Genomic DNA, 14,734 nt, shown 5'->3' with positions numbered 1-14,734 from the left:
CAGGGAGGGGTGGCCGTAGAATACATGAAAAATAGCAATATAAAAAAAAGACCTAAATCTCGTTGAAAAGAAGTATTTGATTGGTTTTTATTTGGTTAGAGCCAGGGGTTTTATATAGGTTATATAAGTCTAAAATATACGGAATGCAATAGAAAAAGAAATTTTAAAAGTATTTGTATAAATATAAAATATAAACACAGAAGTTACACATCTCTATAAAATACAGAGTCTATAATATAAATAAAGCAAATATTATCAAAATACATAATGTATAAATATAAGTTGTAAAAGATGAAACTAGAAATATAAAAAGATTTAACTATGGTTTAAAATAAATGTTTTATTGGTTTTTAATTGGTTAGGGGCAGGGTGTTGAAGAAATAATATAAGCAACAGATAAATATCCAAATAAAATAAGGACAAATGGTATAAGCCATAGATAAATATACAAATGTACAATAAAATACAGACATGAAATTAGAAATGCATCTATAAATATATGTAAGTATAAATCTATATAGAATCAGAAAAGTATTTATGTAGTATTTATGTAGTATTTAATACAATTAATATTGAATCTATTCTTATAGTATAATATATACGTAATATAAATGTATAAATTACAGATATAAATATGAAAAATGCAAGTAGAAAAATATATTTGAATATAGTATAAAACAAAGTGGTTTGTTGGTTTCCATATGGTTAGAAGCGCAGCTTTTTAATGAATGATATTAAACATAAAAGCATACAAATATGTTAAATATCAAGATATAGATATACATAAAATAAATAGTAGTAGTAGAAAGATAGATAATAAAAAGTAAAAACAATGTCTTGTCTATATTTTGCACCATATTAGAATATAAATGAAATTGAATATATAAAGATATGTGTAGACTATGATTATATATATAAAATAAATAATAGCAAATAGATACATATATATATATCTCAATATATATATATCTAAAGGGTTTTGTTTGTTTTCGTTTCATTAGAGGAAGGCATTCTTTAGTTTCGGCTGGGGTTTATTTTGGTGCATTCATTCAGGGGGATTTCCCGAAGGGATGGATCTCGTTGTTTCATCCCCCCCCCCCATCCCTTGTCTGTGTGTCTGTCTGTCTGTCCGTCCCCAAAGCGCCGCAGCCCCGGGCTGAGCTCGGCGGCAGTGCTGCCGCCTTGTGGGCACAGCGCGGTACTGCAGCCGTCGCCTGTCTCGGATGCAGCCCCACAGCGAGCAGTCCGGAGCAGAAGTGTGAAAGCTGGGATCCTTTGACTTCTGCAGGGGGGCTTCATTTTCTTTTCCTCTTCTTCTCTTCCAGGACCGGAGAAACGGTTCCACTCCTCCCATCTTTGCCAAAAGCTGTGGTGTTTGAGGAGCCAGAGCCAAGGTGCCTTCAGCGCCAGGACTCTGCACTGGAGGGCTCCCGGTCCTGACCGCGCAGGGTTCCCCTTTTCCTCCCCGCTGGGATGAAGTGTCTATGGAATCTGGGATCTGAGTGAAACTGCGGCCCTGCTGGTATCCAGGGACGTGAGGTTCCGGGGGACTGCGTTTCCCTGTGGCTTTCCAGGTCGGCAGGAGCCGGAGGAAATGGGGTGCCAGAGCCGTGCCCCATCAGGCCGTGTTTGCCTCTGAGGAACAGAGAGTCCGGGCTGAGGTGAGATTGCCAGGAGTGCTTGGATGGATGAGCTGTGCGGGGAACGGGGAGCTCGGAATCGCAGCTGCTGCTGGATCCATTGCCTTAGGTCTGCTCCGTCTGTGTCTGTGCCAAGTGGGATTTGTGCTGGGGAGAGAGGTGCTGTGGGGAGCCAAAGGTGGAGTAAATCCTCTGTGGGGATGGGCAGCGAAGGACTGAGTAGCAGGGAAAGGAGAGGATTTCTAAAGGATACGACTGTTTCTGCCAAGAGCGGGGTGGAGCAGCGATGGGGGTGGTTGGGTTTGGCCTGGGCTCTGTTATTCTTGGTGCCATTTTAAAATTCTGTCGTGTGATTTACTGTCCGGGAGCTTTCGAACGAGAGCCGACAGAAATGTAGGTTAAGCCTTGGAAGTTGGGTCCACTGACTGCAGCAGCTCGCCGAGGCTGGAGGACTGGGGTGATGGCTGCTCCCAGGAAAGGTCACTTATTTATTGATGCTGTGTCACATTTCCCTCAGCCCAGAATGGCTGTGAGTTTGTGCTCTTCTCAGTGGGGGATTGGAGAAGGTTTTGGCTGTAATTAGAAGTCGGAGAAAAATCCTGCTAAATAAAAATCTCACCTCTGTCCCCCCTAAGTTATCCCAGTTTGTCCCAGCTTGGAGCTGCGCAGAAGTCAGGCAGGGGAAATGACATCAGGGGTACAGCTGTCAGTTCCAAGGCAGAGAGAGAAGATGTAGCAGCCAAGGGCAGGGCAGGGGAAAGGTTTCAGAAAGCATTTCTGTGGTGTAATGAATGCCAATTTCTGCTTGCCCAGGGAGAAGAGGACGAACTCCCAGCCATTCAGGCCTGACAGTCCCCTGCAGCGAGAGCATACACTGTGTGAGTTCAGGGTCGAAGACAAGGCTGAGGGAAAATCCAGGGTATTTATAAGGGATGATGAGAGGTGGGTCCAGGGTGAGAATCCAGTGGGTAAAGGGAAAAGTGGTGTAAGGGAGGAGTAATATAGGGCAGGGGCCGATAAGGTAGGATGGGTGGAACAGTGCAGTGAACATAAACCAGTGGGGGGGGGGTACAAGGATACAAGAACTTTCCAGAGCTGGGAGGAGACAAGGGATGACATAACTGGGAATAGAGGCAACCAATGGGAAATGAGGGTTATAAAGCTTTACCTTAAAGCTTTGCCATAAAGAATTTTTAAAACCTTTGACAACCTTCTTAGGAGCTATTCTAAACTTAAACAAATGCCCTCCAAGGTCTGGGGCCATGGGCCAACTCCTCACCCAAAACACTGGTCTGGCTTGGCATGTCAGTCAGTCCGATTCCTACACTGGGCCTCTGCATGATATTCGCCCAGAAGCTGCCTTTCAAGGACTGAAGTGGAACAAAAAGTATAAAAGAAATGTCATTCCCAGAGGGAAAATAGTTTCATTTCTCTTGTGTCTGCTTTTTTTTTTTTTTGTTTGTTTTTACAGTTACCTCAAAATTCCCGGATCCAGAACAGCTACTCTGAGTTTTGGTAGAGATTCCAAAGCAGGATACAGTAGGTTTCAAAGTACACCTTGGAAAATCAATCGTTTGTCTGCAGCATGCAGCAGGTAGGTGTGATGTCTGTAACTGGTCTTAGTTGATGCAGAGGTACTTGGAAAAAAATGTTTAATCTTTCATCTCTCCCCACCTGCATTCTTCCTAAGTGTACTTTTTATTCAGCAGGACTCGGATGAGTGAGAGAGAGAGAGAGAGAGAGAGAGAGAGAGAGAGAGAGAGAGAGAGGAACTCTCTTCACATCAGCGTCAAAGGAAAAAGTGTTCAGCGACTTACAGTCCTAGTGACTGTTCTGTGTAAAAGCAGGATTGTTTTTCCATCAGACCTTGCGTGCCGTACCAGTCTGTGCGTTAACAGGTGTCTAAGAAAGGTCAAAAGGGAATAACTCCATGTCGTTCACTCGTGTGAATCTTGGTGGGGAGCAGAGCCGAGAGGGAAGTGCAGTGAGGGGGAGGTTACTGAAGCCCCAGTTTGTTTCCAGTGAGCGTGGTGTTGTGGTGTTCAAAGTTACAGGTGCCTGCTGGCCTGGAGCTGGATACTTCTGCCTCTGCTTTCTTTGGGGGTTGATGATTCCTTATGTTTATGTTGGTGTGCCAGACAAATTGTTAAAGGTATTTCCATCAGACCTGGTTTGAATGTGTTACCCCTTCATTTAATTAAAAGAAAAAAAGCCCCGCTCCATCACTGCTGCTGTGATGTGTGACAAAAGGCCATCTTCCCTCCACTGGGAGCAGGTGAGAGATGGAACTAAACCCCAAAGGATTTTCTGCTCACTGATGGCACGTGAGTTTTCTTGGGAATTCTCTGCCAAATCTGGTGAATTGTTTTTGAATGTGGCCATGAGGGGAGTTGAACGTGCCCGTCCAGATCTGCAAACATGCAGTGCCAGAAGGAGAAGCCTTGAAATGTAAACCGGGATTTATTCACCTGACTCACAGGTGTGTGTGCTGTGCCCAGGTCCCCTGTCCAAATCCTGGGCGGGGAGAAGCCAGGACTGCACATTCCTTGTGATAGGAATTCAGGTTTTTCTGGGGGGGGGTCGGGGTGGGGGTTAAATACAAATGAGATGCCAGGGAGGGAATGGCTCCTACGTGTAAATATATTTGCCCAAAAGGAGCCCTGCCCAGTCTGACTGCTGCCCAGTGCTGCTCCCTGACTGTACCCTCTCTTGGTGAGCCTCTGTCCCGCTGGCCGTGGTTTTGTTTTCTGGTTTTGTTTCTTTTTGTTTGTTTGGTTTTTTTTTTTGTTTTTTTTTTATTTCATCCTGCACCCCGATCTTCATTTTCTTCCCGTGTCGTCTCTGCTGCCACTGTCCCTTTCTGCCTCGTGTCCTCTGTGTCTGGTTTATAATGTGTAGACTATATGGATATATGAATTCCACGTAAGTATGCCAAATATAAATAGAAAAATGAATTGAAATATAGTTTTAAAATAAAGGGGTTTTAATTTTCTGTTTTGTTAGAGGCCGGGCTTTTCCATAAAGGATATAAAAATGTGAAGATATAGAATATATAAATGTGTGTGTGTGTGTGTGTATATACATATATATACACACACATAAAATACAAATGTTAGTAATATAAAGATTTCTTAATAAAAATAATATTGTACCCATGTTGTAATTGATGCCAATATACATTAAATTCAATATCCAAAAATAGGTATTGATTATGAATATAAATTAATTATTAACAAACATATATTTTTTAATATATATATATATCTATATCTATATCTAATGGGTTTGGGGTTTTTTTAATTTGTTCATGGCAGGGATTTTTTAGTTTGGGTCGGGGTTTTTTGGGGGGCATTCGTTTAGTAGGATTTTTTAAAGGGAGGGACCTCGATGTTTTTTGGCCCCTTGTCTGTGTGTGTGTGTGTGTGTGTGTGTGTGTGTGTGTGTGTGTGTGTGTCTGTCTCTCTGTCTGTGTGTGTCTGTCTCTCTGTCTGTGTGTGTCTGTCTCTCTGTCTGTGTGTGTCTGTCTCTCTGTCTGTGTCCCCCGTGTCCTCAAAGAGCCGCAGCCCCGGGCTGAGCTCGGCCGCAGTGCTGCCGCCTTGTGGGAAGAGATCGGTACTGCAGCCGTGCCCGGAGCCGGAGCCCTGGCAGTGCTGCCGCCTTGTGGACACAGCGCGGTACTGCAGCCGTGCCCCGAAGCGGCGACGGGCTCCTCCTCGGCGCTGCTGCGGGAGGGCGGTGGGGGCGTGTGACCTTCTCAAGATGGCGGATGGCCCAACGTGACGATGCCGTTCCAGTGGAACTGATGCGACGCTCGGGACGGCGGACGCAATAGGGCCCCGGCAGAGATACGCTGGGGGGTGTGTGTGTGTGTGTGTGTGTGGGGGGGTGTGTCCTTCTTTTCCCGCCCTTTTTTTTTGCCGTCCTATGTAGAAGGTCGGGTGAGTGATGGCCAGGTCGCCATCTTGGGAGTGGCACGCTGCAATTTCCGCCCTTCCTGGCGCCAAATTTGGTCCTGGCAGAAGCCACTTCCGGTGGCGTTGCCACCGTTGTTGTGGTAACTGTAAAGCCCCAGATAATGGTGTCTGTTGTAGTTGCCTGCCTGAATCCGACCCCCGACGCCGATCGCGCGCTCTCCCGCCGCCTGTCCCACGAGCCATTTCCAGCACCGCTGACCAGTCCGCGCCCGTCCGCGCCGCGTAAAAGGCGACGGAAAATCGCGCCGAGAACGCGGGATCGGTTTCGGGGCCGGATTCAGGCAGGCGAGTTCAATAGTCGCCAATGTAGGGGGCCTTCTTTTTTGCCTCCCGAAACAAAGATGGCGCCGGCACCGGAAATGGCTTCTGCCAGTATCAAAGATGGCGGCAGGAGCGGGCGGAAATTGCGTCTCGACCTTCCCAAGATGGCGACTCAACCGTCACTCGCCCGACCTTCTACATAGGGCGGCAAAAAGGGGCGGGGAAAAAAAGGACCCCTCACGGGGTGTCTACTGCATTGCCTGCCCGCGACGCCGACGCCGATCCCCCCCCCCCCCCCCCCGGCGCGATTTTGCGCGGCGTTTCCCATCGTGCCCACACGGGCTGTGGGCTCAGCGGCGCCGCGGACACGCGGGAGCCCGGCGGGCGCCGACAGGCAGCGGCGGGTCCGCCCCTCTCTCTGCCGGGGTCCTTCCACGGCCGCCGTCGCGGAGAGCGACTCCCGTCCCGCCGCGCTACGTCTCCGCGCCGCCCGGGTCCGCTCCCGCCCGGGGCGTTCCCATCGACGAAGGAAGAGCGGTCGCCCAGCTCCCGGAGCCATCGCCCTACCCGCAGCCGGGAGCAGCCCGCAGGAGGAGGCAGCTGCTCTCTCTGCCGGAGAGGTGAGAGGGGCGGAAGGACGGGGCGGCGTGGGAGAGCGGGCACGGGAGAATTCCCAGGCACAATTCCAGCTCCCCACCCTTGCAGCTGGCAGCAGCCCGGTGTCCTCTGCGTGTGGCAGCAGCTGCAGCGCTGGTTTGGAGCAAGCTTCCATGGCATTTTGTTGCAAAGGTGCCCCTTCCAGCCGGGTGCCCCGGCTGGGTTCCCTGGCTGGGAGAGCCCTTGAAGTAGCCAAAGGGAGCAGCTGCTGAGAATTCCGAGCCCGCTGTTCCTGTGATTCTGGATACAGTGTTTCAATAGTGTGTGCTTCTATCCTATGTGCTGCTAGATGTACTTTGGAACAAGTTGACTCTTTCATCCCTCCCCACCTGCATTCTTCCTAGGTGTACGTTTAATTCAGCAGCATTCAGATGAGAGAGAGGAGCTCTGTTCCCATCAGCATAAAAGGAAAAAGTGTGCTCACACAGACCTAAGTTGTTTGGTCAAAATATTCTTACTTTGCTTTGGTCCAAAACATGTTATTACTGTGTGCAAGCTCATGGGGAAGATTTTATACAACAGCTCTCAGTGGGACATGAAAGCTCCACTTTCCCTTTTCTTGAACAGCCTGAGACCCAATATTACTTGATATCAATTTTATTACAGGCGTTTGGAACTTTTTGAAGAGCCAGAAGGATTGTTTGTGCATACGTGTGTCACTAATATCCCTCCTCTCTCCAATGCAGGATGGGGGGGGGGGGAAAGGGCTGCAGAGCTTCCTGCAAGGGGCTGTAAGTGCAAATAAAGAGGAGCCAGAGGTTTAGTTGATATGAATCACTGTTTCTGAAAAGAGCCTGATGGATTTGCTGATACCAAAACCAGTAGGAATAGGAGACTGAACTCGGGCATGGGGATGGTCTCCTTGGCTTTAAAAAGCTTTAATGGCTTTAAAGGGCATTTCTATCAGACCTGGTTTATTTTTATTACCTTTCATTACATTTTAGAATAAAAAAGCCCCGCTCCATCGCTGCGGCTGTGATGTGTGACTAAAGGCCATCTTCCCTCCACTGGGAACAGGTGAGAGATGGAACTAAACCCCAAAGGATTTTCTGCTCACTGATGGCACGTGAGTTTTCTTGGGAATTCTCTGCCAAATGTGGTCAGTTGTTCTTGAATGGGGCCATGAGGGGAGTTGAACGTGCCAGCCCAGATCTGCAAACATGCAGTGCCAGAAGGAGAACCCTTGAAGTGTCACCTGGGATGTGTTCCCCTGACTCACTAGTGGGTGCTGTGCCCAGGTCCCCTGTCCAAATCCTGGGCGGGCAGAAGCCAGGACTGCCCATTGCTCGTGATATGAATTCAGTTTTGGGGAGGTTAAATACAAATGAGATGCCAGGGAGGGAATGGCTTCTAACTGTAAATATTTTTGTCCTAGAGGAGCCCTGCCCAGTCTGACTGCTGCCCAGTGCTGCTCCCTGACTGCACGCTCTCTTGGTGAGCCTCTGTCCTGCTGGCCGTGCCTTTTCTGTCCCCGTGCCGCTCCGTGCCCGTCTTTACCCTCCCGAGCACATGGCGTGGTCGATTCCTGTCTCCCGGTCCTGGTTTCCCTTTTTGTCTCTGTGTCCCTGCGTCCTTGCTGTGTGTTTGGGACTCCTTCTTTTTGTCTGTCCTTCTCCGTGCCTCACTCGTGTTCCCGTTCTGTTCCCTGTGGTTCTGTGGTGCTCCCCGTGCCATTGTTTCCCCCGGGATCCTTGTGTCCCGTTCGCTGCCCCTGTTCTTTTTTAATCCCTCTCTCGTGCTGCCCATCTAGCATCCCTTTTTTGTGGTTTTGTTTTCTATTTTTTTTTCCTCCATTTCATCCTGCACCCCGATCTTCATTTTCTTTCCTGTGTCCTCTCTGCTGCCACTCTCTGCCTCGTGTCCTCTGTGTGTGCGGGGCTGGGGAGGAACTTCAGCCCTCCTGGGGGCTGCACCCCCCCCCCCCCCTTTTCCTTGTGCCAGCAGGGTCCCTTTTTGGGGGCATGGACCCGTGGGGAGGGTTCCCATCAAGGGCCGTGCTGCCGTCCAGGGCAGCTGGAGCGGTTCTGTGCCTTCATTTTGGGGGTGAGGAAAGAAGGCTGAGGGGGGGACGGGGTGGAGACTCGGGGGGCTCCGATGTGTTTCGGGTCAGCCCGAGGTCCCCGGCAGAGGGAGCCACGCTGCGGCGCAGGAGCAGGGGAGTGGGGAATGGGGGGGGGCCGTGCTGGGTGCCCTCCCCCAGAGGGACCCACGGGTGCCAGGACATTCCCAGGGAGGGGTGGCCGTAGAATACATGAAAAATAGCAATATAAAAAAAAGACCTAAATCTCGTTGAAAAGAAGTATTTGATTGGTTTTTATTTGGTTAGAGCCAGGGGTTTTATATAGGTTATATAAGTCTAAAATATACGGAATGCAATAGAAAAAGAAATTTTAAAAGTATTTGTATAAATATAAAATATAAACACAGAAGTTACACATCTCTATAAAATACAGAGTCTATAATATAAATAAAGCAAATATTATCAAAATACATAATGTATAAATATAAGTTGTAAAAGATGAAACTAGAAATATAAAAAGATTTAACTATGGTTTAAAATAAATGTTTTATTGGTTTTTAATTGGTTAGGGGCAGGGTGTTGAAGAAATAATATAAGCAACAGATAAATATCCAAATAAAATAAGGACAAATGGTATAAGCCATAGATAAATATACAAATGTACAATAAAATACAGACATGAAATTAGAAATGCATCTATAAATATATGTAAGTATAAATCTATATAGAATCAGAAAAGTATTTATGTAGTATTTATGTAGTATTTAATACAATTAATATTGAATCTATTCTTATAGTATAATATATACGTAATATAAATGTATAAATTACAGATATAAATATGAAAAATGCAAGTAGAAAAATATATTTGAATATAGTATAAAACAAAGTGGTTTGTTGGTTTCCATATGGTTAGAAGCGCAGCTTTTTAATGAATGATATTAAACATAAAAGCATACAAATATGTTAAATATCAAGATATAGATATACATAAAATAAATAGTAGTAGTAGAAAGATAGATAATAAAAAGTAAAAACAATGTCTTGTCTATATTTTGCACCATATTAGAATATAAATGAAATTGAATATATAAAGATATGTGTAGACTATGATTATATATATAAAATAAATAATAGCAAATAGATACATATATATATATCTCAATATATATATATCTAAAGGGTTTTGTTTGTTTTCGTTTCATTAGAGGAAGGCATTCTTTAGTTTCGGCTGGGGTTTATTTTGGTGCATTCATTCAGGGGGATTTCCCGAAGGGATGGATCTCGTTGTTTCATCCCCCCCCCCCATCCCTTGTCTGTGTGTCTGTCTGTCTGTCCGTCCCCAAAGCGCCGCAGCCCCGGGCTGAGCTCGGCGGCAGTGCTGCCGCCTTGTGGGCACAGCGCGGTACTGCAGCCGTCGCCTGTCTCGGATGCAGCCCCACAGCGAGCAGTCCGGAGCAGAAGTGTGAAAGCTGGGATCCTTTGACTTCTGCAGGGGGGCTTCATTTTCTTTTCCTCTTCTTCTCTTCCAGGACCGGAGAAACGGTTCCACTCCTCCCATCTTTGCCAAAAGCTGTGGTGTTTGAGGAGCCAGAGCCAAGGTGCCTTCAGCGCCAGGACTCTGCACTGGAGGGCTCCCGGTCCTGACCGCGCAGGGTTCCCCTTTTCCTCCCCGCTGGGATGAAGTGTCTATGGAATCTGGGATCTGAGTGAAACTGCGGCCCTGCTGGTATCCAGGGACGTGAGGTTCCGGGGGACTGCGTTTCCCTGTGGCTTTCCAGGTCGGCAGGAGCCGGAGGAAATGGGGTGCCAGAGCCGTGCCCCATCAGGCCGTGTTTGCCTCTGAGGAACAGAGAGTCCGGGCTGAGGTGAGATTGCCAGGAGTGCTTGGATGGATGAGCTGTGCGGGGAACGGGGAGCTCGGAATCGCAGCTGCTGCTGGATCCATTGCCTTAGGTCTGCTCCGTCTGTGTCTGTGCCAAGTGGGATTTGTGCTGGGGAGAGAGGTGCTGTGGGGAGCCAAAGGTGGAGTAAATCCTCTGTGGGGATGGGCAGCGAAGGACTGAGTAGCAGGGAAAGGAGAGGATTTCTAAAGGATACGACTGTTTCTGCCAAGAGCGGGGTGGAGCAGCGATGGGGGTGGTTGGGTTTGGCCTGGGCTCTGTTATTCTTGGTGCCATTTTAAAATTCTGTCGTGTGATTTACTGTCCGGGAGCTTTCGAACGAGAGCCGACAGAAATGTAGGTTAAGCCTTGGAAGTTGGGTCCACTGACTGCAGCAGCTCGCCGAGGCTGGAGGACTGGGGTGATGGCTGCTCCCAGGAAAGGTCACTTATTTATTGATGCTGTGTCACATTTCCCTCAGCCCAGAATGGCTGTGAGTTTGTGCTCTTCTCAGTGGGGGATTGGAGAAGGTTTTGGCTGTAATTAGAAGTCGGAGAAAAATCCTGCTAAATAAAAATCTCACCTCTGTCCCCCCTAAGTTATCCCAGTTTGTCCCAGCTTGGAGCTGCGCAGAAGTCAGGCAGGGGAAATGACATCAGGGGTACAGCTGTCAGTTCCAAGGCAGAGAGAGAAGATGTAGCAGCCAAGGGCAGGGCAGGGGAAAGGTTTCAGAAAGCATTTCTGTGGTGTAATGAATGCCAATTTCTGCTTGCCCAGGGAGAAGAGGACGAACTCCCAGCCATTCAGGCCTGACAGTCCCCTGCAGCGAGAGCATACACTGTGTGAGTTCAGGGTCGAAGACAAGGCTGAGGGAAAATCCAGGGTATTTATAAGGGATGATGAGAGGTGGGTCCAGGGTGAGAATCCAGTGGGTAAAGGGAAAAGTGGTGTAAGGGAGGAGTAATATAGGGCAGGGGCCGATAAGGTAGGATGGGTGGAACAGTGCAGTGAACATAAACCAGTGGGGGGGGGGTACAAGGATACAAGAACTTTCCAGAGCTGGGAGGAGACAAGGGATGACATAACTGGGAATAGAGGCAACCAATGGGAAATGAGGGTTATAAAGCTTTACCTTAAAGCTTTGCCATAAAGAATTTTTAAAACCTTTGACAACCTTCTTAGGAGCTATTCTAAACTTAAACAAATGCCCTCCAAGGTCTGGGGCCATGGGCCAACTCCTCACCCAAAACACTGGTCTGGCTTGGCATGTCAGTCAGTCCGATTCCTACACTGGGCCTCTGCATGATATTCGCCCAGAAGCTGCCTTTCAAGGACTGAAGTGGAACAAAAAGTATAAAAGAAATGTCATTCCCAGAGGGAAAATAGTTTCATTTCTCTTGTGTCTGCTTTTTTTTTTTTTTGTTTGTTTTTACAGTTACCTCAAAATTCCCGGATCCAGAACAGCTACTCTGAGTTTTGGTAGAGATTCCAAAGCAGGATACAGTAGGTTTCAAAGTACACCTTGGAAAATCAATCGTTTGTCTGCAGCATGCAGCAGGTAGGTGTGATGTCTGTAACTGGTCTTAGTTGATGCAGAGGTACTTGGAAAAAAATGTTTAATCTTTCATCTCTCCCCACCTGCATTCTTCCTAAGTGTACTTTTTATTCAGCAGGACTCGGATGAGTGAGAGAGAGAGAGAGAGAGAGAGAGAGAGAGAGAGAGAGAGAGAGAGGAACTCTCTTCACATCAGCGTCAAAGGAAAAAGTGTTCAGCGACTTACAGTCCTAGTGACTGTTCTGTGTAAAAGCAGGATTGTTTTTCCATCAGACCTTGCGTGCCGTACCAGTCTGTGCGTTAACAGGTGTCTAAGAAAGGTCAAAAGGGAATAACTCCATGTCGTTCACTCGTGTGAATCTTGGTGGGGAGCAGAGCCGAGAGGGAAGTGCAGTGAGGGGGAGGTTACTGAAGCCCCAGTTTGTTTCCAGTGAGCGTGGTGTTGTGGTGTTCAAAGTTACAGGTGCCTGCTGGCCTGGAGCTGGATACTTCTGCCTCTGCTTTCTTTGGGGGTTGATGATTCCTTATGTTTATGTTGGTGTGCCAGACAAATTGTTAAAGGTATTTCCATCAGACCTGGTTTGAATGTGTTACCCCTTCATTTAATTAAAAGAAAAAAAGCCCCGCTCCATCACTGCTGCTGTGATGTGTGACAAAAGGCCATCTTCCCTCCACTGGGAGCAGGTGAGAGATGGAACTAAACCCCAAAGGATTTTCTGCTCACTGATGGCACGTGAGTTTTCTTGGGAATTCTCTGCCAAATCTGGTGAATTGTTTTTGAATGTGGCCATGAGGGGAGTTGAACGTGCCCGTCCAGATCTGCAAACATGCAGTGCCAGAAGGAGAAGCCTTGAAATGTAAACCGGGATTTATTCACCTGACTCACAGGTGTGTGTGCTGTGCCCAGGTCCCCTGTCCAAATCCTGGGCGGGGAGAAGCCAGGACTGCACATTCCTTGTGATAGGAATTCAGGTTTTTCTGGGGGGGGGTCGGGGTGGGGGTTAAATACAAATGAGATGCCAGGGAGGGAATGGCTCCTACGTGTAAATATATTTGCCCAAAAGGAGCCCTGCCCAGTCTGACTGCTGCCCAGTGCTGCTCCCTGACTGTACCCTCTCTTGGTGAGCCTCTGTCCCGCTGGCCGTGGTTTTGTTTTCTGGTTTTGTTTCTTTTTGTTTGTTTGGTTTTTTTTTTTGTTTTTTTTTTATTTCATCCTGCACCCCGATCTTCATTTTCTTCCCGTGTCGTCTCTGCTGCCACTGTCCCTTTCTGCCTCGTGTCCTCTGTGTCTGGTTTATAATGTGTAGACTATATGGATATATGAATTCCACGTAAGTATGCCAAATATAAATAGAAAAATGAATTGAAATATAGTTTTAAAATAAAGGGGTTTTAATTTTCTGTTTTGTTAGAGGCCGGGCTTTTCCATAAAGGATATAAAAATGTGAAGATATAGAATATATAAATGTGTGTGTGTGTGTGTGTATATACATATATATACACACACATAAAATACAAATGTTAGTAATATAAAGATTTCTTAATAAAAATAATATTGTACCCATGTTGTAATTGATGCCAATATACATTAAATTCAATATCCAAAAATAGGTATTGATTATGAATATAAATTAATTATTAACAAACATATATTTTTTAATATATATATATATCTATATCTATATCTAATGGGTTTGGGGTTTTTTTAATTTGTTCATGGCAGGGATTTTTTAGTTTGGGTCGGGGTTTTTTGGGGGGCATTCGTTTAGTAGGATTTTTTAAAGGGAGGGACCTCGATGTTTTTTGGCCCCTTGTCTGTGTGTGTGTGTGTGTGTGTGTGTGTGTGTGTGTGTGTGTGTGTGTCTGTCTCTCTGTCTGTGTGTGTCTGTCTCTCTGTCTGTGTCCCCCGTGTCCTCAAAGAGCCGCAGCCCCGGGCTGAGCTCGGCCGCAGTGCTGCCGCCTTGTGGGAAGAGATCGGTACTGCAGCCGTGCCCGGAGCCGGAGCCCTGGCAGTGCTGCCGCCTTGTGGACACAGCGCGGTACTGCAGCCGTGCCCCGAAGCGGCGACGGGCTCCTCCTCGGCGCTGCTGCGGGAGGGCGGTGGGGGCGTGTGACCTTCTCAAGATGGCGGATGGCCCAACGTGACGATGCCGTTCCAGTGGAACTGATGCGACGCTCGGGACGGCGGACGCAATAGGGCCCCGGCAGAGATACGCTGGGGGGTGTGTGTGTGTGTGTGTGTGTGTGGGGGGGTGTGTCCTTCTTTTCCCGCCCTTTTTTTTTGCCGTCCTATGTAGAAGGTCGGGTGAGTGATGGCCAGGTCGCCATCTTGGGAGTGGCACGCTGCAATTTCCGCCCTTCCTGGCGCCAAATTTGGTCCTGGCAGAAGCCACTTCCGGTGGCGTTGCCACCGTTGTTGTGGTAACTGTAAAGCCCCAGATAATGGTGTCTGTTGTAGTTGCCTGCCTGAATCCGACCCCCGACGCCGATCGCGCGCTCTCCCGCCGCCTGTCCCACGAGCCATTTCCAGCACCGCTGACCAGTCCGCGCCCGTCCGCGCCGCGTAAAAGGCGACGGAAAATCGCGCCGAGAACGCGGGATCGGTTTCGGGGCCGGATTCAGGCAGGCGAGTTCAATAGTCGCCAATGTAGGGGGCCTTCTTTTTTGCCTCCCGAAACAAAGATGGCGCCGGCACCGGAAATGGCTTCTGCCAGTATCAAAGATGGCGGCAGGAGCGGGCGGAA

General features: G+C 47.8%; 2 long non-coding RNA genes across 2 annotated transcripts; both read left to right on the top strand.

Annotated features, from left to right (window-relative positions):
* The first annotated feature begins 1,381 nt into the window (after nucleotides 1-1,381).
* LOC134046064 (uncharacterized) lies at nucleotides 1,382-5,407 on the top strand. Its single transcript, XR_009933345.1, has 3 exons — nucleotides 1,382-1,661; nucleotides 2,454-2,518; nucleotides 3,112-5,407. It is a non-coding gene; the product is annotated as an uncharacterized LOC134046064 (long non-coding RNA).
* Nucleotides 5,408-10,140: 4,733 nt separating this feature from the next.
* Nucleotides 10,141-13,827, top strand: LOC134046069 (uncharacterized). Its single transcript, XR_009933347.1, has 3 exons — nucleotides 10,141-10,420; nucleotides 11,213-11,277; nucleotides 11,871-13,827. It is a non-coding gene; the product is annotated as an uncharacterized LOC134046069 (long non-coding RNA).
* The last annotated feature ends 907 nt before the right edge of the window (nucleotides 13,828-14,734 follow it).

Source organism: Cinclus cinclus, chromosome 7 (assembly GCF_963662255.1).
Source record: "Cinclus cinclus chromosome 7, bCinCin1.1, whole genome shotgun sequence".
Lineage (NCBI taxonomy): Eukaryota > Metazoa > Chordata > Aves > Passeriformes > Cinclidae > Cinclus > Cinclus cinclus.
The sequence above is the reverse complement of the archived record's forward strand: the minus strand, read 5'-3'. Positions and strand labels throughout refer to the sequence as shown.